Raw genomic sequence first — 25,937 nt, forward strand, 5'->3', positions numbered from 1 at the left:
CTACGGCAACAGCAGCCTTCTGCAAATAAGACAGAAGTGAAAGCGAAACAGAGACTGAACTGTGATGACATATTGTCGAAGGAGCGACTTACTGAAGCCGAAGTCTAGATATGTGCGCCAGAGGGCCAGCACTAGTCCCGTTGTCGTAAAATAGCGTGGAGCAGCTTACCTTGCTGAAAGTTTTCTAGAGATATGACGTTAGTAGATGTTTTACGGTCTGCAGATTATGTCAGTGACAATGCCTTAAATGCCTCGTTGCGCAGCACTTAAATGAATTAGTACAAAACCCACATCACCGACGTCACTAATGATGTCATTGGTGATGTTATCACGACATACAAACAATTAAACAAAAAAAATGGAAACCTGAAACAGATATAAAAAAAAGGAGCATGACAATGGGCAGTTAACTGACAAAAATTTATATAGAGCGTTCACGGATACAATTTCTTTTCTAAATTTTATCCGGGGTAAAATGTACAAGTCGCATTGATAGATAACACAGTTGTTCTCTCGCATACAAGTATATCAATGATCACCAAGACATTTTTCTAAAATATTGTTTTTTATCTCCTGCAGATGTTCAGTGCCACGCGCTTCCCAAAAATATGTGCATGTTTATCAACTATCAATTCCTGATCACATACCTCAGGAAAAATGATGCTATTCACTACTATCATTGAGTCTGTTAACTCCTACTTCTATAACATGCGAGATGTCTTTTAGTGTGTTTTATTGATTTCAGTAATTTGTGAATTGCACTCATGTAAGCGCATCTAATACTCTTCTATGAAGACACCTGATTCCGACGTGCCCCTATATTTGCCATTTGTTACTAGTAAAATACCTTTGCGCCAACCTGGTGTCATTTATTGACGTTTCCGCAAAATACAAGTTCTAGTAAACATGAGAACAGGATTGTGATGGAGTTTAGTGAAAAAAACAAGTCGGCATGTGTTACACATTTTTAACACAAAAAGACGAAATCCTGGGGGCACTTATGGAAGATAAATGAGCAGCAAACGCGCAGGTGCATATGACTTGCATTTTGCCTTTAAATGCGTTGTGCGAGCACTTTTCTTTTGTACGCCATTTCGAGGATGTACTGACTTTAACAAAATACGTACATGCGCACCTACAAAGCTGCACATTTTGTGGTTGCTGTGGCTAATGGACATGATTAATTTTCCTGGGCGCCTCATAATTTGTCTGAAGCTTTATACCGCTACCCCTCGTTATGTATTCACGTGGTGTTGAGCTTGTTGCTGCTGCAGGCTTCGGCAACGTAACATTTAATGTCACTCTTCTCTCGATATGACGCCTGTACAGACACCTGAAGGCAATTTAAAGCACTGGAGTGGGTATGTAGTAGAATTCATGAATAACAGGCGAACAGCTGAAATTGATTCTAACTCTAACTTTGATGTTTATTCGATTTTACGTTGTCGCATGGGTATTCTATCATGCGCCGCGTTTTCAAGGTCAGCGCATGATGATACACTTAACTCTTTGAAAACGCTTTGTACACAATTGTGTACACCACTTGTTTTGCTAGTTGTGTCGACTAGTGGCTAAGGGCAAGATACATTGAGGGTTCGATGAACTTACCCCCCTGCATACATTATGTGTTATCGTTTAACCTTATTTCGCAGTGCAGTGTTGTACATAATCATTTTGCTGAAGGCACTACCACGATCGATGAGTCGATCGACGTGCCGCTTCCCGCAAGCCACGACAAAAGTATCATTTTTCTTTGCTCGAAATTATGGTAACCGAAAATAAGTTTGCACTGTTGTTCCAGCCTGAGGCATGACTCTATTTATGCAAAAATAGAACATGAATGACTTCAGGGATATTTAATACAACCTAACTAGGATTGATTTCTATAAAACACACAAACAGCATATTATGATTTCCTTTTTTGTTGCAATAAAATATCGAGCGCCTTGAAATGATGTTGTGCAAAATTTGATGCATTTACAGGCAGTTCTTCTTAGGTGGCGTCTCAAAGGCTTGAGGCTTTCACCTTAAAAGAATGCGGACTAGCTATAATGACAGCATCACTGATAGAAATAATCGATGTATGAGTCAGCAACACATGACATTTCAGGAAATATTAAGTGAACATGTGCTCAAAGAAAAAAATAGCGCACTTGCGAGGAAAAATATTATTACTACCCGTATCAAGGTTAACTTGGCGAAAATACCGCTAGCAAATTTCGAACAATAACCTGCAAACCATACAAATACGTTATTCTTGAATTGTGAGCGCAGGGGCTGCCGCTTCACATGTAGCGTTAAAAACACTGCGATCGCAGCTGCATGCGGTGTAGATGTACCCCTGTCCCCTGAACGCGGAGTGAACGAATTGATCATGATGATCTGGAGGGGTGTTCTGCATTTGTTTCTTATTTTGATCTGCGAAGCGAAGAAGCCAGATGAGCATGGTGAGGAATGCATTGTTTTGATACTTCGAGCTGCAGTTTTTTTTCATCAAATTTAATGTCCATGTGACAGGTGCTTTTTTTTATGTGTACCAAGCTTTATGCACGAAAAAATGCACATGTCGCACTTTACGTATCCGAAACTGATATAGTGCAATTTGTATTATTGAGAAGTTAACGTATAGGTCTGCCTCTTGAATGATGATTTATAAGAAAAGTGATATTGCAGTAAAAGCGGGTGATTGTTCCTGAAGGAATATATGTCCAGCGCACACTGGTACCGTATGAATGGTGACCAGCATAGAGGTGACTGATGAATAGAAAAGAGCAAACATACTAGACAAGTGGACAATAAGTTTCTGCAATACAATTAAATTTGTCACATGTATAAAGCTCATAGACTAGACCTACGTGTACAGATACCTTTTAAGGCGAAAGCCTTAGATGCCTCATCCCACGTGAAAAGTGACCGTCGGCGTCACCGCAATCCACACGAGTGATGCAAAAAACATGCTGTGAAGACGTCACACGACGTGACGTCTCACGATGACGTCATCAGTTGACATCGTCACTTTTTGAAAAGTTGACCGATCACGTAGGCACTGCAAAACCACGTCAGTTGTAAAAAGCTTCCAATTCAATCTTGGTGGCTGTGCAAAACTATGTTGGATGAGGAAAGCTTTCGACGTCAACACAAACGATCAAGAATATTAACAATAATATCTGGGGTTTAACGTCCCAAAATCACGATATGATTATGAGGGACGCCGTAGTGGAGGGCTCCGGAAATTTCGACCACCTGGGGTTCTCTAACGTGCACCTAAATCTAAGTACACAGGCCTCAAACATTTTCGCCTCCATCGAAAATGCAGCCGCCGCGGCCGGGATTCGATCCCGCGACCTTCGGGTCAGTAGTCGAGCGCCATAACCACTAGACCACCGTGGCGGGGCCAATTGATGAAGAAGGAAAAAGACGATGGATATCGTCTTCCAGTCGTCTTAGGCAAATGCATTAGCGGCCGTGCGAATTTTTATGTCGTGATGTATTAGAGTTTCTCTCCCGGCGCCGCACAGTGGTGCCCTTAGTAACCGCAGAGTTACACCGTGAAGTAGAACCGAATGCCCCATAAACCTATATAACGTTTTTTGGGCTGCGTCCACCACGAGAGGAAGAAGAGCTTCAGCATTGCATGTAAAACAAATGCATGCACTGAAGGGAACGCGAACTTGTCAGATCCCATAGGTTTGCTGCATGTGAGCAATGTTTAGATGCCTGAGCCCTCGTGGAAAAGAGCTTTTCTGAATGCTGTCGCCTCTTCGCGACAAAGCAAGATTCCCTAGCTTAGAATGGTGGTCCTAGCACAAGCAGATATCACTCCGTTGGTAGGATTTTAGGAGATGACTCGGCAGGTTCTTAAGCTGTGGCGAAGTCCCGCGCCGTACGCGTAAACTTAGTTCAGAGGCGACCGCTACAGGCGTAGCTCGCGCGAAGGAGAAGTCTTCTTCTTGTCCTTCGAGCGTCTTGATGATGATAATAACGCAGGCAAAACCACCTATCGCATAGCCAACTGTAGCATGCGAACTGTAGCATGCTAGTTTGATAGAAAACCACTAGAGGCCCACAAATGCGCGCTTCCTCTCCCTTTCGACAATAGTCAGTCAGTGTGCTTCGATACTAATAACATGAACGGAACGGCGGAACGGCGGCGGAACGGAGGGCTCGCAATATAGCAGCAGTGCGGGCTCATCGCCCACACCCACGGTGAGAGCTCGTGAGGCCGCAGAGAGACGTCAGCCTCGTGCAGAGCCCGAGATACAAGCCCGCGAAGCCGAAACAGCGCAGAAGCAGCGGCAAGAAAAACCTCGAAGAGGTATGGGCGCGGGATGCAGCGGCCAAGCGCCGTAAGCGGTCGCTACCTCAAGTTGATGGCGCCGATGTGCTCTTCAAGCGCGATTTCCTCGACCACACATTCGGCCACAGCTGCAAGGTCTGCGACCGCTTGTGGTTCGACAACAACCTGACCACACTCGCTACTATAACAACGTGTCACGTCTTTATATGACAGCAGAGGAATTGTACGGATCATTCACGGTTTACCCGATTATCTCCGAGCCAGCTCCTCAATCATCATTCACTTCGTGGATATGGCGTGGTTTTTTCTAGTAATTTTTTACCTGTGGATAGATTCAACTCGTTGAGCACATACGAGGATAGATACCTTACAAATGTGCACGAATCTTAAGAAACACGCACTTAGCACCCCTAGTAGCTCCTTGGTTTTGGAGCTCGCCAGTGCCGCAGTGACGCTGCCACATTTATTTCAAATACGCCGACCTCGATGTGCTCAATAATAAACAATACGTGGGATTTGGCGCGCCAAAACCACAATATAATTATGCGGCACGCCATAATGAAGGGTTCCGGAAATTTCAGTCACCTAAGTTGCGACCCCCGCGGCCTGGATGAAGCCCGGTCAGTTGGCTTCACGAGCGGAGCGAGAGATGCGTTCTATGTTCCACCGGTCACACGACCTTTGGGTCCGCAGCCGAGCATAGTATTCACTGTACCAAGGCGGCGCTGCCGAGTACTGATGCCCTGGGCTCTTGCGAGAAGACGGAACAAAAGAAACATGAGCTACTTCGCAGTTACCGCGGACGAAAGCAAGTGGCGCAAACATGGCATAAAGTAAACACGGGCAATGTTATAATCGTCTGAAAGATACCTCAGGTATTTGATATTTAGGCATCGTTGGTCATGTTGGTACCGGTAAATGTACAGTCCTTTAACATTGAAATGCGACAGCTTATGGCTAAGAAATGCGCGGACTCTTCTTTCCACCGCCTTCAGTGTGTGTCATATCAGCGTCGTTTAGACTAAGCATTTGCGTCAGAGCCAACCTTATATTTAGCGGGCACTTCTATAGCTGCACCATGCGGAGATGTCCAGGTATTGCGGAGCCCATTCGTTATTCTGAAAACGTTAATGTTGAAACCGTGATGCCTATACGTTTGCACGTATTTGAAGCAGAGAACTAATACAGGCCGAGTCAAGGAAAGCCCGCTGCAACGTGCACATACGCCGGTATAGGTAGTCAGTCTAATTAGTTATGTGGGACAGCCGCAGCTCTGCAGCTGGGAAAGCACGCTAAGACCTATTGTTCAAGGAGACGCGTTTGTTTTACCTCCTAGTGGCAATTGCCTGCTTGTGAAATTTCTAAGACACGGGCAGAGGAAGAGGACAAAGAAACGCTTACAAACAATGAGGCCTTTTGTGTGGGCTGCAAGTTCACCATGAATAGAGTCAAAATGCCCAACTTCGAATCTACTGCAATTATCTACTTCCTTTCTTCTTTCGCAACGTATGCTTCGAGGGAATGGTATTCATAATGCGGTGCACTCTTACATGAACACTCAAATCTTTATGCTTGAATATTGGGTAAATCAAGCAAGGATAACATCATTTTTCTGATATTGTTTTTCCTTTAGAGCATATAAAGTGGACTGCACCAGCTTTACTACAATACAGAGGAGCGCTAGAAGTCCGTTTAACTCGAATGAACGCCTTCAGCCAGTGCGTGAGCTTGGAGGCTCTTGAGATATACCGGTGCAGCAACATAACTTTTTGTGGAGAGAATATTATCGACAAAAACGCGACGACGTAAGTTTGCGATAGCATGTTATTAGTTGCTTTTCGGTACGCCATTCCAGTCCAGGAGTTGTTGCGGTTTGTCACCATGCGATGCCATGGATGCCTTCATCGCCCTCCTACAATTGCAGGTGTGTACTGGGTGTCACGGTTATTCGCAGAATGACGAGAAATGACGTAGAGAGGAGCTATTTCACAAAAATTATGATGATTTATAGAGTAGCGGGTACCTCGATCGCAAGTGTACTTGTATTATTTGCTAAGGAAGCCAATAAGGTCCCCATTATCCATTTTCTCAGGGCGTCAATAAAGTTATTTCTCTCTCTTGCTCACGTTAACATGTGTTAGCGTGGTAGGAGAGTGAAATAACGACCGGGCGTCACACAATGTGAATTACGTAACTAGTGGGTCATCGAAAGCTTCTGACCCATTAAAAAGGGCACAGACATAAGGCTATTTTAGCTGAGCGTCGCTGACGCTCAGACCCTCGCAGATGTAGCGTCCTGACAGAGTGCAGGGAACTGCATTGATTTCGTGATTTTCACGAGCGCGTTTTGCCGAGACGCGGTCAGCTTGGCTGCAGCACGATGGCGAAACCAGATGGATGCACCTTCACGCTCCGGTCAGTTAGCTTCACGAGCGGAGCGAGAGATGCGTTCTATGTTCCACCAGTCACACGACCTTTCTGCGCACGCGCGCTGCAGTCCTTTCAACGTGTTTGTGTGTTAACCGAGTCAGGCGCCCTACGGTTGCTTCTACGCGGTCGTGTGCATTCACCGGTCTGACCGGATCGGATCGTCAATGCCCAGCTAAAAGTGCTTACAATTATTTATCTTTGTCAGCCGCTGGATCAACAAAATGTACATAATGCCTTACAGAAGTGTAGTGGCGTAGTAGGCATCTGCAAGTCTACATGTATTAGTAGCCCCAAGAGTGTTTACAACGGGCTCTAGAAATGCCGCTCTGCCAGCTTTCGCTGCATTTGTGCTGCTTTTTTGCGCAGGCCTGCCGTTTTTTTTTTCTTTCTCTCCTTTTTCTCGTTCTCTGCCCCATAGCAACACAATCATATGGTTCCCATAAATGCTTGTTCTGCTACCGTGCCTGGATAGCCGAGTGGTTACGACGCTCGCCTTCGGACAGTGGGTACCCGTGTTGAGATCCCGCCTCGGCAAAACATTTTAATAAGGCGAAACCCTTATATGCCTCACTAAATACGAATTTTGACCGTCGGCGTCCCGCGGCGTCTAGCGCCCTGCGGCGTAGGGGAAGAGTGGTGAAAAAAAATCAACATCACGTGATGACGTCACCTTATAACGTCATCATGACGTCACACGTTTTGACGTGAAGTCACGTGACGTAACGCCACATAATGCCGTCGTAGCACCCTCCTTTAGGCGGCGACCAAAACGGAGGGCGCGTGACCTCAAAGAAGAAATTAGACGGCGCTTCGCAGTGGAGCGTGAAGCCACTGCTCGTGTTCCCCGCTGGCGCCAATTTTGGTTCAGCCGTCTCGTTCATTCGCTTCTGTGGCATATATATATACACCATCATCACATATGGCATCGTGTCTAGGTCAAAGGTGGGCTGATCACGGAGGCAGTGCAAAACCAGGTGAGGTGCCTCCGATCCAGGAGGGCGCGCGAAACCACGCTAGGTGCACAAATCATTTCGGAGGGTGGCAGGCCAGCACAAACAGATCTAGAGAGCCTCCACCTCCGGGCTTTGATGTAGACTCCCTAATACATAGACTGACAAGGAAAAGATGACTTTCGCCTTCGAGACGTCTTAGGTGAATTCAGAAGAAAAATTTAATTTTTTTCGTACTATTTATTTCTTCTCCTAATCCTTCTCCCCCTCCTCATCCTCTCGACTTCTGTCCTCCTTTTTTAACTCCTTTGCTTCCTGCTATCCACTTCGCCGAGCAGAGTTTTCGCTCAACGCTCGCCTCCCTCCTCTTTCGCGGCTCCTTGCCTCGGAATCTGTTGTTCTCGGTAGTGGGCTTTGCTCAATTCCTGTGGCACATACCCGCACGAGTTTCTGCGCAATATTTGCGTAGCAACGGCTGCTTAACCAGCAGGGCTATAAAAAAATAAGACGTGCAATAATATTGCAAAATTAGATTGTGAGCAGGAATACTTCAAAAACTACAGCACAAATTCAGAAAAGGTTGAGAATAAAAATACATAATAGTTGCGCACTATGCGAGGATTCGCGTGGTAGTGTGCATGCATCCGATTTTCTTTTGCCAATTCAAAGAATAACGAAAGTCATATTCAAGATCAAAAGGTCAGACTTTCATGTTTCTGTTATGAGTTATCGTCACACTACCGTGAAGAGTTAAAATGTCACTTCCATGCTCTTCAATTCGCAAAACATGGACATGTACACGAAGTATAAATTTCGACATATAAAAGTTTGTAATGAATTCTTATACATACAACCAGTACGCAATACTGAACGTGCAGTAAGATGATTGTAGTACAAAAACTCAAAGGGTCCCTTATACACTCATCTAAGAGGACTGAAAGGCGAAAGCCGCATTATTTTTCTTCTCCGTCGATGTATTCATACTGCCCCACCGTCTGCCGCTGTGGTGTAGCGGTTACGGTACTCGGCTGCTGACGCGAAGGTCGCGGGTTCGATCTCGGCCGTGGCGGTCGCATTTCGATGGAGGCGAAATGCTAGAGGCCCGTGTATTGTGCGATGTCAGGGCACGTTAAAGAACACCGGATGATCGAAATTTCCGGAGCCCTCCACTACGGCGTCCCTCATACTCATATCGTGGTTTTGGGACGTAAATCCCCAGATATCATTAACGCTCTGCCTCACCGCCCTCCGGAAGGTTTGTGCGCCTAACGTGGCTTTCCAGTGCCTCCAGGAATAGAGGCCCGTCTCCCGGTATTGCACGGCCTCCGTGATCGGCCCACCTTTGTCCGAGCTACGATTGCATGTGATGACGTCATCATGTGACGTTACGTCACTCTGACGTCACGCTACGTCATACGGTGATGTCATCAGATGATCATTTTTTGCATTACTCGTGTTGACGTGGGAAGCCAGTCAACTGTCGCGTTGATGAGGTATCTCAGGCTTTTGCCTTAATAAACGGATATGCGCAGCAGGTTGTGAACATGACATAGAGCGTTCACCTGAATCACTGAGGATCATGAAGAAATGTGGGCAGGTTTAGTGCGCAAGGGTTACGCCTGACCAAAGAGTTCCGAAATCATAGTCACGATTTTCCAGTGAAGTTTATTAAATAGTTATTTTGACATGCCGACATAGATGCCTAAAATTTAATCGATGTATAGTGCTGGAAAATGCTGAAGTAATGGTGCTCATAAGTACGCTGAATATGGGAAATATGTTGCGATGTGATGGTAACGTGACATGGGTTCTAACATGGTACACCTACATAGCACTTGAATACATCAATTAAGACAGAATATTGAGATCTCAACTATACACCATCTTTGTCAATTCTTCCTTTCAGACAAGAGGTGTAGTTTCACTGCTAAGGAGCTACCAGAAAAAAGCGGGTGCCCTAATCTAAAATGGCTTTTTCAGGAAAAAACCAAGCAGTGCGTTCAAACTTGTGATAAAGCAGCACCCTTTACACAGAAGGTACAGTGCGAAGGGACATGTCGAAGTGGGGAGTACATTTTTTTTCTTGTTTTTGCTGCGTCTCAAGATATATCGCCAATACATGTCCAGTGAATTAGCAAATAGCTCTTTAAACTTCTTAAACTTAATAATTTTATCCACGAATCTTCTCTATATGGCCAGAAATAAAAAGAACAAGTTCTTTCCAATTTCTGTCCTTTGTAATAACGTATACGATTGAATGGCTTGCTCACCTTCTCATCACCCAGTGATAGCAATCACCTTTGAACAAAAGCCCCGTATCACTGTAGGATGTTCACCTCACCATCGCCGTGTGTGGCAATAACTTATACCACGGCAACAATAAATTCTGTTTAATAATGTCACAGTATTTATCTCTTCTGCGATTACAGGTGCCGTGTGCGATTACCCCATGGCAGGAGCAATCTGCTTCGGTGATATATTTCCTGTGTACATCTACAACCCTAACACGAGAAGATGCTTCGCCTCATACGACTGCTCTTACTTCGGAAATAAGTTCCCGACACTAGGAGAATGCCGGGGCACCTGTATGATAAGTATGTTTTCAAATTTGGTGCCAAAAAGTTGCTAATACGAGCGGAATATTTATTCACCCTTCGATGTCCCAGCAGTCTAGACATTTGCGCTCACTTGCTTAATTCTCGTATCTGCTGTGTATAGTCTGACTGAATTGTTTTGCTCAACAAGGGTATACATGCTCGGTTAAGTACACTCTACATCGTAAACAGGTTGGCGACACTCACGCAGCTATGTGTCTAGGAGAGTAATACGTCAACGTCCATTCATTCAGAGATGCAAACGGTTCCTATATTTACCATTTATTTTAGAAACATTGGCAACTGTCACAGCATTTTGGTAATCTGTACAATTTCAGGCAAACGCCAAATTACCAGATCAGACAAGCAATATGATATCACGAGACACATCCAAGTCGCCAACAGGTGGCTGTTCATCGATTAGAACAACCCAAACAATCGTTGAGGATGTTTAGTTGGTATTGTGCTGACTACAACCTAGAAATTAGTTGCACAAAGTGCATTATACGATATGATCACAGTTATTAAGAATTCACAGAAAAGAAGAGACAAATAGATTTATCAGGTTAAAAAGAATGATAGGGTGAAAACTCATTTTAAATATGTTAGTGAACGCAGTCCAGCTTGAAAGGCTTCCGAACACCACTTACAGTACAAGTAGGGAAGCTTTAGCTAGCGACACATTGTTATATTGCAACGGGCCCTATGATGCATCTTCGAAGGATTGCCCTGTTATTCGAAGCGAGATAGCAATTCTGAAGAAATGGGTTAGAGGTGACTTGTCTCACCGAGAAGCGGCTGCATCTCTTACGCGACGACGGTCCCGTCGCCGGCGGTGCACCAAAGCCTCCAAAGCTTCGTTGCCACACGAACCACGTTCAAAACCACGTCCACCTCTTCCACCCAGGCCAAGCGCTGTCTGGTCTAAGGACAAAGACGCTTCTGCTAGAAATGGAGCTGGCGCTTCGTTTCTATCACCCAGACCACACGCAGCCGTGTCTATGGACAATGACGCTTCTACCAGCAATGCAGCTGACGCTTGACCTCAACTCCCAAAGCTGCATGCACCTGATGAGCGACATAAGACTTCCACAGAAAGGGACACTTCATCGGTACCTCATGAACTGACGGACGAAGAAAGACAAGTTGTCGGCATGGTCAACACCCTAGTGAGTGCTATTCGTGTGCTGCTAAGCAAGATGCAGACACCGGTATCTCGAAGCGTGTTGAAACTGCTGGACACCGTCACTCCAGTTTTCGCAAGTCTTCAGAAGTCTGTTGCGTGAGAACACTAACAGCACCACTGTGGCTTCACCGTCAACAAAATTTTGGTTGCATGGGACCATGCATACAAGTTGCATAAAGCAACGAATGCGCTTCTCTAGTTTCAGCAAAGGGACTGACTCACCGCCTGTGATGTCAAGCGCAGAACTGCCGTTACGTCGACGCCAACAGTGACTTTTCTCTCCTCCTATCTCCATCTTTTATTCCCCCTTCCCCAGTGCAGGGTCGCCCACCGGGCTCAGCCCTGGTTAACCTCCCTGCCTTTCTTTCATCCTTATTCTCTCTCTCTTGGTAAAACATATAAATCAAACCATAGACAGCCCTTTGATGGGTTTTCTCATGTAATACGATCGCATTTTGACTTTCAGGGATCCTTGAGGTGGTCAGGCGGTCCTCAACGTTGCCGATATCACCGGCCGCGATTCACCCAAACTATCGCCTTTTAATCGTGAAGATTGTCTAAGCTTTTGTGACATTTTCTAAACCATGTAAAACTTTGAAAACACTCAGGCGTTCTACTAGATGCTGTGTTTGTAAAAAACAACACAAAGGGTGCTTTAATACTTGAAATTTTGATATAACGCATCATTTTTAAATGATTCCAGAATATTAAGCACTTCCCGTGGCTTTAGCAACGAGATCAAAAAGCTATTAAAGACAGAAGCCAGTAACTCAGCGATCGTGGCTCACAAAAAGCTACAGAACATGGCTGCAGTCGTATACTGTGGTAGCATATGCTGATAATGTACGCGCGTACGTCGCTATTCCAAAAAAAAAATATCTTCACACATACATCTAACTATAACCTGATCGTAAATCTCTGTGTTCAGCTGCAACTAAGCTAGCGAACATTTCCTTGAATAAACACTGTCCTTTTGTTCACAGGTGCAGGGAATCAGGAAGTGAGAAGTACCACACGAAGCAGTACGAACGTTTCAAGCACAGTCGCAAATTTCGATCAATCTCGAGATGTAAGACATGGAAGTTCGCTGCAATCAAAGTCGTCGCTTGTTGCTGGATATGGAGTGCGCCATACGGGCGGTGAGGTTCCTTTGTTACAATTTGTCCATGCTTTCTTAGCTGTTATCGAAGTCCCACAACCGCAATGAAAAGCTATGCTATTATTATGAGCGTGCCATATAGTTCTTATGAAGGTCGTTGTGTGGAGCCTGTTACATAAGCAATATGCTCCGATTGACAGATGATCCATAAGCCATTGTTATGCGTAGCACAAAAATGGTTAGCATGACAATAGCCAGTATAAATAATGATCTGGCAGTCTGACCGCTAAATGGTTAAAAAGTAATGAAACAAGAGCTTCTTTAAACAAACTGCACTAGAGAATGCCTTACAATATTTTCCTATACTAAGCATTTGTCTCGTCATCAATGTATACCTTTCTTATGTAATCATCGGCATTGTCAATCTGCAAGTATCCTGGGCTGTGTATACCTAACATTTCTTTCAATGAAATCAGAGCGTAACCACGCGTAAGCATCACGGCAGGAATCGGTGCAACCATGTAATCGCCGTCAGGCACAGGCGGCGTGGATGATTAGTCGACGCGTTTAATATCCAGACAAAAATCAAATCTTGCCACATGAAATACGAAGTCACCTTGATGAAATATCAGACTGCCACATCAAAAACGCTGATCGCCGACAAGGCCACGACATAGAGGGTATAAGCTACTGGAAATCAGTGCGTAAAAACACGCATGTGATCGACGCACCTTTAAGAGCCGCATTTCTTCGCGACCCCGGGCATCGTATTTCTTTTTTTTCGTACGACGCCACAATCTGAGTCACAAAAGGTTCACTTGAAAACAAAATTTCCGAGGAGCCCTCATGTCTATTAGCAAAGCGCGAGGTGCAAACTGAAGTGGTCTGGGCGACTTGTGTACAAAATTTGAAAACACAGAAACAAGTGAACTGTGTAGTCAACACTGCCACTGCGGCTAGCATAACGGTAACTCGACGACTCCCTGTCAGCGCTTTGAGAAGGCGTCAGGGGTCTTGACGCCCGCGCTTGGGTGAAGTGTACTGATGAAGCAACCAACGATGTGCAAACGCGTCAGACGAGTGGACGCACTTGCATGCACTCGGGATATTTTAAAGGCGTTCTATTCCGCCTTCTCTCATCAGTACGAAGAGCCTCATGGCATCGAGCTTGCGCAACAGAGCGACGCCTCCACGATTAGCTCCAGCGCGCCGCCGGAGCAAATCTCGGAGGCCACTACTAAAGGGGCATTGTTGAAATAGCGGCGTGAGTACATAGTAAACACTTATGTTTATTTAGTGCCTATAAGCGAGGCGCCTACGTCCCTGGTACCCGCGCGCTGGTTTGCTGTGTGTGACACTGCACCAAAATAATTATTGACCACCACCCGGAAGCCATCGCGCTAGCGATTGAAACACTATTCTAAGGTAAAAGCTGGTTGCCTAAGATCAACTTGGAGCCACAGCAATCATTCCAGGATGAACAAAGCAGAACAGATTGCATGATCTTCAGAGACAATAGACTACATATAAGGAATGGCTTTGTGAGGAAGAGCAATAACGGGAAGGGCACCTGGAGAGTCCATAGGAGAGTACTACTTAATAAAATACATTTCGAACCCTGTACTGAACCAAGCTCTCTGCGCCAAGGATCTAAAAACGTTGTCGCTATTTACGGTGCAGCTATAGAAGTTCCCGGAATCAAACAGTGGAGTATTGTGTTGTGTACTGTGATTCTATATTTCGCCTACAGCAAGGCATTACGCAAGTAGTGCAATTGCCGAATGCCAATTTATATAACGCATTTTTTTATGCATGCGCCTTTTGCAAACAGCCGCGGTGGTTTTTTTCGAAAGATGCAGACGTTTCATGCGATCGTCGATTGCGTTTAAAATAGTGCGCTGCAATGTAACCGATGTGCGTTTCAAGGTAAACAAAAGTGCGAAAAAATTACACGAGTGTTCGCATTTTCTTTACTGAGCCACGAGCATTATTGTTATTTTTATGAAACTATTATATTCAGAAGAAGCAGGCCATGGAACGTACTTGTAAATCCAGACGAAGAGTCTCACATAAAAAAAATTATATCGCGCAAATTAGTCGCACAAAGCTTGGCACAGTGAAGCAGGGGCCCGTCACCTCACGAGTAGAATCTTGTTAGGCAGATTCAAACTCGGTGTGCGACAAGAACGCTACTTTTTGCTGCACGTTATCGACTTCCTGCATGTTACGGCAGCTGAGATACGCGTCGTCTGCAGCGAGTTACGTCAGGTTGTTTCGCAGTAGAGCCGACGAAGCGCAGAGGGGGGGAAATTTGCTCACTCGGAGAGGCAGTGGTGCCCTCTCTTGCGCGGCGCCGTAGTGGCACATACCTGTTTATGATGATGATAGTTTTTCGGCAGGGTCGACATTACGGCCGGCCTAAAGAGCTTCCCTGTTAAACGCAATCCACCACAATAAAGGTACAGAGCAAACATAACTGCAGGTAGCTAGGTAGTCTTTGTTAATCATACGGTTGCCACACCTCTGGACGTACCTAACATAATGTAACTATAAATTCCCTGACATCAATTAATAGTCCGGGAAATACGGCTCTAAAATTGTGGACCAGAAGCAGCACATAAGATGCATTAAATGCGAAAGTCGTTTGGTGTATTTTTACAAAAATGGTCATTCAGGATGGAAACGCTGTATTTGAGTCTCATGGCTGAACTACAAAACTTTACCTTTTCTACACACCTTCTCGCTTACATACAAGAGCACTGATTGTGATATACATTGAAGCTATTGAGTTGCAGAAAGCAAAAGCAGAAGTCAAGTCAAATTGGTGGTTTCCAACAACAGACGCAAACATTTAACATATCGACGATGTGCATTTGTTAAAAGGTATCAATACCGAAAATTTGTGTACAAAATATTTTATGCACATTCCTATTGTTACATGAAATGGCTTAATAAATGCACTGGTCCTTAACGTTCGATGTTTACGCAACACTTACGTGCTCCTCTTAAGCCGGAAAACCAAGGCGCTATTGATGGCGCGATTGACGTGCCTTCAAGGGCTCAGGCATGATTTTGACTGGCGCCTAGTAGAAGCCATCACGAAATCACGTAGCGCCTTGCTACTAATTGGAATAGGGGAAGAACAGACGCCTTGGGTGCGCGATCGCCAATCAGAGCCGTGAATGCAGCCATGTGGAGTCGCGTTTTAGTTTCTCCCAATGGCACCAGATGGCCCTCCTCTTCGTGCATGTCGGCGGAAGTTTTTCTAAGCGGAGTTAACATGCCCATTCACTCGCCACTGTGGTCTAGTTGTTACAGTGCTTGACTCCTGACCCGAAGGTCGCCGAATCGAATCCCGATTACGGTGGCCCATTTTCGATAGAGGCGCAAATGCTTGAGGCCTGTCTACTTATGTTTAGGTGCACGTTAAATAACCAAGGGTGGTCTAAATTCCAGCAGCCCTCCACTACGGCATCCATCATAATCCTATCGCGGTTTTGGGATGTTGCAACCCAACAATTATTATACTATGGTGCGCCTATTGAAATCGTTCGTCCAAAAGACGTACTAGTGATTGTAACGTGCTTTGGCGCATCGAAAACATCTTTAGCTCTCACTATCATTGTATACTAAGGCCTTCACACTTTTCTATTTATTTTTCTGTCCCAACAAATCTAATGGTAATGTATAGTGTATGAAACGGCTGAGGCGACATTCACTGATTAGACGACAGTCTTTCTTATTGCAGTGTAAACGCAAACAATTCATGCCGTTTTGATTTATCTTGTGTGACCCTGGCAACCCAGAAAGTGTGGCGCGGCACTGCAGCACTGCCGCTGCATTGTTTTTTTCGTGCTTGTGCAATCTTGACGGTAGCAATGCACGAGTTTGTCGCAAGTCGTGTTTTCTTTTCGCGAGCTGGAAACGCGCCATGGGTATCGGGCTTTAGGGTATTCAGGATGCTGACAAATATTGCTATATTACGCTGTTACTTCACACTGCGAGTTAGGTTACAAGTAGAAAATTGTGCTTCCTGTACATGCACCCCAAGCATTTCTCTATTAACTCGTGCCCGTCCTATATTTATATGTTCAGGACAAGGGTCCGCCAATGCAGCGACGGGCAGCACTCGTGGATCCGTTCAGGCGAATGAGTTGAAAGCATCAATTACGCCAAGCACTCTCCTGAAAAAAGCGACGGGTGAGTTCGTGTCTATTGTATCCACAGCCAGTCCGACCCTGGGATGCCATCTGTCGAATATGGGTCAGGACCGGTCGAAGTGGCCAGCGGGGCCCTGGGAGATTGTTTCATTAAACTTACTTCTCTGTTTTTCTGACACACTTTTTCATAAAAAAAATATAATTGTTACTTTGTCAAGAATTTATAATCAAGCCAGCAAACTTTTCATCTACGCCTATGACTCATGTATATACAAAAAAACTAAAGAAATCTTTATTTCCTTCGTTAATCGCTCTTAGCGGGCACATACGCACTAAGAATCTATCCGTTCCTCTAATGCAGAGCAACAAGAAATTACGCACTCGTTTGGGAGCAGTCAAGGAGCATCCAGGGAACACGGCAACTTCAGTACATCGGTTGGGCAGCAACTTCCTCAGCAGCCTAATCTGACAGCAGTCAGAGCACATCTGAGACCTAAGGCACCTATGGCTGGTAAGCCGTACATATCAATGACAGAATTTTAGCTCAGTTGCCATGTTTTACTCATGTGTGGCAGCAAAAAATAAAGTGAGACGGAATAAGTCAGCACGGTATTGTGCAAATGACAGTGAGCAGCGTGGCTTTAAAAATTAATGATTGTCTTCATATTCGAGTTCGAAACTAGCTTGAGTTGTGCCTATTTTTCGAGCTTTTACACCAGCAATGTAAACTTTATATCACTTTACCGAACACCTTTAATGAATTATAAAAGATAACAATTCAGGGAACATTGTGTTAGGTTATGTGGAAGCCATATTTAGATTCAAACTATTAGAAAATGCTAGTTCTTAGTCATGACACGAGGCCTGTTAGAGATGTTTTATACCCAAATGGGTATTTTTCTCGTATATGAGTTGTGCCTATACGCGTAAAGGCTGGCATTGAGGAAATATTAGAACCGATAATTGCTACACATGCGAGAAAGTATCAGCCAGTCACTGCTGAAAAAATTTTTGGGGGCATTGGGACGAGGAACGCAAAAACGCTTTGATAACAGCGAATTGATTTCTCAGCTCTGTACCGGATCACTTTTCTGATTTAATGTTGTTCGAACTTTGCCTCTGCTTCAGATAAGCGATGTCATGTCAAGTCGGAAATATCAACTCACAAATGTCGTCAGAGATGGTACCTCGACACCGAATCTGGAAAATGCCTTCCTAGCTGCAGCAGAGAAGCACCCTTCTTGAGCAAAGTTGCCTGTGATGAAGTTTGCCGATCTGGTGAGGAATTTCTCTTTTCATGCTTACAACCAATTAACCTTGTGCAACGCGACGTCTGTGTTAGGAGGCGGCATACTTTTGAAGAAACGAGGCGGCTGAAGCAGAATGTCAGTATATATGGTATGTGACCAGAATCCTGCTGCTAATATTAAAGTGCAAACCCACGAGACAACCACTATGAAAGGAAACGTAAGACACAAGCGCTCACTCAACTGCTTTATTCTTTAATATGCTAATGCATATATGAGCCCAAGGCAAACTTACCGCGCATGCGCGCACATCGATAGCTCTAAACCAAAATGTTTAACAAGGGTGATAGTGTATTAGATACTAAAAGACATGAAATTATATTCAGATGGGTGCAGTGGCAAAAAAGTAAGAAGGACAAAGAAGTGCGTTTGCGATGTAATTTTAGACAAGCCAGGGGTAAAGCTCTCCTCGCCAGTGCCCGCTTGGACAAGGATCTAGCCTGCTTTGTATATGCTGCTTCGTACGCTCAAGAGAAAGCCTTGTCCTCAGTGGTCGTCAACTGTGACTACAAAGTCGTCAGCTGCGCTACAATCCGCACTTATAGTTCCAGCGTTGCTAAGCAGGTTGCCATTTCTCTTGCATTGATGGACGGTGCACAAAACAACATGACACGATTTATTCGGACTCCAAGTCCGCTATCAAGGCTTTTTAGATAGACATGGTGGCTATCCGGGTCCTATAAATCACTGAAAAAGCCAAATGCCTGAAAATCACTCATTGGTTATTTCCTGCGCACCTTGAAACTGCTGAGGGTGCTTCGCTCCATCCCAACGAGCAGGCGCACTCGGCTACTCTAGGTTTGACTGAGCAAGTGCCGGGTAAAGCGTCATCTCCTGGGCGACCCAAGCATCACTGCTCGTACAACAACATAAGCAATCACCACTATCTCTCAAAAAGACTGCTGCCTCTGTCATACTCCTCGCTATGCAGGGCCCAAGATGTCACTCTTAGAGTGCTACGAACAACCACGTACTCGAGACCTGCGGCACTGCACACAATGCACACTGAGCGGTTCCCAACCCGGACTGCCCCCTGTGTGGTGGTTATGCGGACTTCGAGCATGTTTTGTCGGCTTGCACCTCTGCCGGTCCCCTATTCACCCCAGAGGAAATGAAGAAACTCATTAAGGCCCAGGACGAGACCTCTCAAATTCTGGCCCTCCAGAGGGCCCACGCCAACGGCCGTCAGGTTTAACCTGATGGTCCCCGAGTGGGCCTAGCCAGGTGACGTTGAATTTACTCACGTCTGTTGTGGACCTAATAAAGTTGTTTCACTCACTCACTCACTCACTCACTCACTCACTCACTCACTCACTCACTCACTCACTCACTCACTCACTCACTCACTCACTCACTCACTCACTCACTCACTCACTCACTCTGGAATCTGCACCAACTAGTCCTCAAGTGAAGTCTTATTTTAGTGACCAGAACCGACGCCTGCAGCGAACACGAGCCACGGCTTCACGTGTCACTGCCAACCAAAGAGCGCGCGACCTCAAGAGGTCACGCGCTCTCCGGTTTTGTTCGCCACCCAAAGGAAGGCCCTGTAGGGTCTTGGGACAACGCGAGCGCAAGAGTCCGAGAGTGGCTTGCGTGCCGCGCATGCATCCTTCAGGATCGCATTTTTTTTATTTCCCAAGTCTAAAAACATTCTAGTGTTTCGCCGGAGTTGGGATGTGCGCCTCCGGCTTTTACCTTGACATACAGGGCGTGGTCCACCGTACTCGCGTGATTATCCCTCGTGGGGGAGTTTTCTACGTCTTGTGCTTTGACCACAAAGTTTGCGTTGAAGCTATAGTCCATACAAAGGTCACTCTTGCTAGAGCTCATTCCTTTCGCGTTTGCGAAAGGAGTGAGCTTCTAGCTAGAGGAGCCAAAGTAGGGGCTAGTTGAAGTAACAAATGTGACCGTTCGTGATCCTCCTGTGTATACGAGAACGTTCTTTTCGTGCGTCCTTCTTTGTGTTTTCAGGAAGGCGCTGCAGGTGTCGAGCTGTGACAGTTGTTAGTTCGCGTTCACCCGCCACGGTGGTCTAGTGGTTATGGCGCTCGACTGCTGACCCGAAGGTCGCGGGATCGAATCCCGGCCGCGGCGGCTGCATTTTCGATGGAGGCGAAAATGTTTGAGGCCCGTGTACTTAGATTTAAGTGCACGTTAAAGAACCCCAGGTGGTCGAAATTTCCGGAGCCCTCCACTACGGCGTCTCTCATAATCAAATCGTGGTTTTGGGACGTTAAACCCCAGATATTATTATTATTAGTTCGCGTTCCCCTTGTGTGTTTTCTTTTCCTGTCTCCTTTGTGCTTGAGCAACACGCAGCAACTTTCTAGCCGCTTGCCGTTCTTTCTGTGACATTCTAATTTCTTGCTATTGTATTCTTACTTCGCCCTTGAGACGAAACTGTTACTTTCTTTCCTTTAGTACTGCGGAAAGATTACAGGTCACAATGTATAATCACGGAATGGTAACACAGAAAACTACCCTGAAAACACTCGGAATCAAAATTTTTTATCTTCGGCGACTGTGAAGTCGTACACAAAACACATGCTGCAAACAGTGACAGGTGAGGGTGACAGCTGTTAGAGCTTGTGCGCTGCGGTTTGCTGCGCAAGCGATGAGGCTCCACATGTTGCACTAGTTATCGCAAAGGCCGCGCCGCTTCTCAGCGCTAACGTCCTTCGCCTCGTAAGCAGCGCAGTTTAAAGCGGCGATGCATAATAATATACATATACTCTAATGTTAAGCACTAAGTATGGTGGCCATAAAAGTAAAGGACTACCTACAGCAAAGGAAATGACTCCAGTGTGGAGCAACGAGCCTCTTTGGCTAGCCTACTCGACCATACCGGGTTCTTGTGACTTTCAAACGCAGATTAATAAAACAATCTCACACAAGTCGCCAAGAAGCCTTGAGTATCTCACTATATTTCACGGTCTCTTCATTTCCACCACAATCTAATTATACGTTCCGGCCAGTTCCTAAGATTTCCGGAACGGCTATCTCTGCTGTAACGTATTAAGTTAAATATCGGCAGGTGAATCATAGTGAAGTCACAGTTTTATGCTTTCTCATGAAGCGCTTACACTGCAATTTTGACTTCTAAGCAGGAAAAACTCGAGGACAAGGTTCAAGCAACGGAAGAGCGACTAGCAGCCAATCAACAGGCACACCCACAAGTTCCACCACTTCAAGCGTCCATGACGGAGGAACATCGTGGGGGAATCGCGTACCGGCAACGCAACATAAACGCAAGAGTGAGTTGCCTTTAAGCGCGATCGGCTACAAGTAGGCCATTATGTTGTTGAGCTTTCGGCACTAGACTTCATAGTTTATTGTTAACTTATACACGCTAATTAGGCAATTTATAGGTATAATTATCGTCAAAGCATGTCGACACTTACAAGTATAAACTGCTCGTTTGTTTATTTTATTTACTAATTTGTACGTATTGCAGCCCTGATGTGCTATTGCAGGAGTTGGTGTGAATACGGAACGATGTAGACGTATGATTATAAACAAAGAAAATGAAATAAATGCGCATACAATTGAATAGTTTCTAAGAATAATTTTAAGGTAAGAGAACGAGTAGACCGAGGCAATTACTTCCATGTTTAAATTACAGGAGGGGAAAAGAAGCTGCATTTAAAAGTGTCTGTACGATGCAAATAAGGCACTATGTTTTCTGATAGTGGCTTCTGGTCTTTGACGGCACAACAGGTGATCGTCTGAAGAAAGCCTAATTATACAGTGCAAGAACTTAAAAAAAACTGAAATGTTTCATTGCCTAACTTCATTCAAACAGCGTATTCATAACCCTTGTTTTTTCGTTATTGGAAATTTTCTTTGTGGGTAAGTCACGTTTCGGAGAGTAATTTGCTACTTTTACTGGGACGCCACCATGCCTGTCAAGTCCGTCTTCAACCTGCGTGATCGTAGTTATTTGAATGCATACTTTCCTGCGCGATTTCAAGCGCAGTGAACGTTTGGTGGCCGTAACAGTCGCTGCGCATCGCAGCTTCTAGGTATAGTCATGTATTATACAGGCTTTGCTCATACTTTCCCACTGCTGCAAAGTTATACGTTCCAAAACACTGTTCCTAAAAAAGGCTCGCTTCTATCAGTCATGTTGGAGCTTTCCCTAAATAAGGCTTTCAAAATGTTGCTGTTATCAGTTGCGAAAAGTATTCATTTGTAGGCGCTTGTAGAATTCCTGGCAATTTTAAAACTGCTGTTTCGATGATCGTCTGCACATGCATAGACTGCAAGATAAAGACAAAGATCATGTTGAGAACACGGGAAAATCGCATTAATCTACATTTCTGTGTGGCTTGGCACCATCTTTTATCTTGAGGGCAGGCACAAATCTTGCGGATCATAGACCCTATCTTGGTAATTTTATTTCTATGATAGCTGCGGCGGGGTTAAAAAAAAAAACCTGCATCTCCCCCGCCCCTCCCAAATGCTCTCACAGATGCGGGGCGCTTGCTGTTATCCCGAGCATCACTAATATTCTCTGCATTGTTTCCTTTCGAATTGTAGAGAACAAACCGCTTGCATGCTATGTCATACATGTTTTGCAAGCATACATATTTTGACAATTGTTTTCAACTTCCTGGACAAGAAAACAATGCTGGCAAAGGAACGAATGTGTTTCTGCCGAGGCCACCACTTTATAGCGATGGCTTTTCTTGCGCTAAAGAATTTTAGTCCTTTTCCCACTTGGCCAGTGGCCCTACAATCACTGTACGCTCATGTTACCAATGCGATCGACGGAGCGAGTGAGCGGTCAATGATGACTAGCATAGCAGCGAGCATGACACACCCTTGCAAAGTCGCATCGCTACATAGAGCACCGCTACAAACTTCCGAGAACATGCAAACACGAGATCAGTAGACATAGTGCCACGCGTGTTCAAGTTGCGGCACAATCTAAAAAAAATAATCAAACAAACAAACAAACAAACAAACTGCGAATTAACTTTTCAGTACCCATCACCAGTTACCCACGCCGTCGAAGGCTATGAAGACACACAAAAGCCCCCTTTGCACATGAATTATAATAAAACCAGCTTCATCGACTGCATGCATAATGTAATGATGTTGATATGTGGTGCTTTATGCTGCAAGGGCCAGTGATGGCCAAAGGGCGCCAGGTCACAATATAGGATATGATCAACGATGGTAATTAGTGGCTGTATAAGGGCCCAAAATTATGCGCACAAAAGGTGCGGTAAAAATAATAATATTAGGATCATGAAAGTGATGATAAACGTGCCTGACGTGAAGGAGTGACACGCGATCAATATACTGAAATATGGAAGCGTGGCTCTAGAAGGAATGCCTCGTCAGCGCCCTTGAGTCCAAGGGCTGGCAAGCCGCTGCTTTTGGAATGTAACTGCCGCACAAGCCACCTCTGCTGAGAGGCCGTGCTACGGAGTCTCTCGGCATATAACCTTAAATGTTTGTACATATTTTAAAAATCCAAATAGTGCTTCATGTTTCATGGAAGATTTCTTACGTATGAGCATTGAAGGAGGCAGTGGAATTCGTACATATTAGAAAACAGCGCAATACAACGAAGACAAGAAAGACCAAACAGGACCAGCGCTGTCGTTGATGGTGTAGTAAGGAAAAGAAAAAAATTTCACCATCTCCCACTAAAGAGAAGCATGTGGGGATGCGAAGGAGCGCATGGGTCGACTTAAAGTTCCGTTCATCACGGGCACCTTGCCCGATGTTAACGCGTCCTTGCATGTGGAGCACACCATGAATTCACTTTAGTTGCTGTTGCTGTTACTCATCCCGAACTCTTGTTGTAGCCCGCCACGCAGGTTCATCGTGCGTCTGCAGAATCTCGTTCCCCGACGCCATCACGCGATTGCTGAGAGAGTGTAAGGGGGAGAGGTCACAGTGTCTTACCAAGCCCCTTCACAGGCCGGAACGTGCTAGGGCGTGCCAGCACGCGTGGTTTTGTCTGCGTTACGCCAAGCTAGGACAGCATACGGCAGCCCGGGGACCTAAAGTGCTCCACACGTAACATCATAAAGGCGGTCGAAGAACAAGACGAAGAAGACTTCTCCTTGAGCGTGCTCGCGCTCAATATGTTACAGATGGCTATGGCAGGTTTTGTAAAGCGGACGGTCGGCAATGGAACTACGGACAAAGCCCAGCGCAAACGCTGCTTCGCATTTAAAGCTTTTTCTTGTAAGAATCTAGTTAGGGCATTATGTGAGTATATGCAGCACTGTAAATGGCTCACCCCATCGATCACAGCTGTTTGGGTCACCACCAGACAAAGTTTCTGCATGCGTGATGGGTGCATGTCCTGTACAAAGTCCGCAAATTGTAACATCCGTACGTAGCTTTTTTGTATGGCTGGTCAGTTATCGAGATGAGGCCTAACGAAGTACAGTTCATTTTCTGTTTCACTGTTCCATAAGCGCTCCCAGGAAGCCCTGAGCATTCGTTTTAGGAAGGCTTTTAGGGGTAGTGCAGGGAGGCCTATGGATGTATCGTCTGCAGCTAGCTGGTCCGCCAACACGGTTCCTTCGGTCTCGCGGGGCCTGGGCACCTAGCGTATACTGCTGTTTGAGTGCGTAGGAAGCTTCCCTCCCTGCCTTTATGTGTACGTTGTCTTTCTCGAGTGCCTAAATCGTCACGCGTAATCTGGCCCATTAGGCACCTACTAGCTGTGGAAATATTTGTATAGACCAAACAGAACTGTGTTTTAGTGACCGTGCTTGCGAGCACTACCACAACCTTAATAATGCATGACGAAGTTGTTGAGCTGACCCTTGTAAGAGCACGTGTATTCCCCTATTTCACAGAACTAAGTTGATAGAGAAGTAATAAAACACAGAGGAGAACAATACAAGCTTCCTATGTATGACAAGGAGACAAATATTTTAGGGCTATTTTGTCACATTTGAATGAAAGATGAACTTTTTCGAGAAAGAAGTGCGATTGTTTTTCCTGTAATTGTGACTGATGTACAACGTATCGAAATTCAACTTCTCAAATAATGTCTTAGTTGGCTGTCAAAGCTTGTCTTCTTCTATTTGAATCATTATATCCATGGTCTATTACCGCGGTCTTGTCCTCTGGGCTAGACAAGGCACCAGCTGATAAGCTTTGTCTTGATTATACAGCATCGACGAAAACATTAAAGACATTATTTGATATGAAATCGAGAATTGGACGAAATCTAGTCTGGTCGGGATGTAATGGTACTGTAGAAAGAAAAGACAGGACGCCGACCAAGGAGGTGTCCACTAAGCTGGAAGCTTCGGCCTCCCCAGCTTAGTGAACAAGGCTTCCGTGTGGAAGCCGAAACGTCATTTTATTATTTTTGACACCTCCTTGGTCGGTATCCTGTCTTTTTTCTTTCTGCAATGCCATTACATCCCGACCAGACGAGATTTCGTCCAATTCTCGATTTCTTTCATCTACTCAGGCGTATGGCCAACCAATGGTTACCCAAATCCGCCAGTTTATTTCGCTTACTGTGCGGGCGTCTTCGTTCAATGCTCACCTGAACTTCAACCTGTCGTGCAAAGCCCTAGTCCTGATTCCGAAGTCATTGCGCTTGCTGTGACCGGTGCACACGGCTTTCGGACACCAAGTAGTATCGAAAGCTGAGCGGCAGTTACTTCAAGCCCGGATCATGGACTGCAGAGCAACCATCCGGGACTTCCAGAATGAGCTCTTCTCTGTGCGCCGTCGCCTTGAATGCCAGTGCCCGGATATTTTCGCCAGTATTCAGTTACACGCATACTTCGAGGCTCAAGTACAGTTCTCCCGATGTGAACAGACGCATCGGAACAAACTGGATGGCCTGCAGCCTCGCCACAGGAACAACACGTCGAACCGAGCAATGTATGTGGTGTGCAATTTGTCCTTGTACGCTCCCAG

General features: G+C 45.3%; 1 long non-coding RNA gene across 1 annotated transcript in view; it reads left to right on the plus strand.

Annotated features, from left to right (window-relative positions):
• LOC125759553 (uncharacterized) overlaps nt 1-20,285 on the plus strand; it is a 45,521-nt gene extending 25,236 nt beyond the window's left edge. Inside the window, exon 2 of the long non-coding RNA XR_007417147.1 lies at nt 20,093-20,285. This is a non-coding gene — a long non-coding RNA (uncharacterized LOC125759553). The remainder of the gene's footprint in view (nt 1-20,092) is intronic.
• Nucleotides 20,286-25,937: the final 5,652 nt, after the last annotated feature.

The sequence above is a fragment of the Rhipicephalus sanguineus genome, chromosome 8 (assembly GCF_013339695.2).
Source record: "Rhipicephalus sanguineus isolate Rsan-2018 chromosome 8, BIME_Rsan_1.4, whole genome shotgun sequence".
Classification (NCBI taxonomy): domain Eukaryota; kingdom Metazoa; phylum Arthropoda; class Arachnida; order Ixodida; family Ixodidae; genus Rhipicephalus; species Rhipicephalus sanguineus.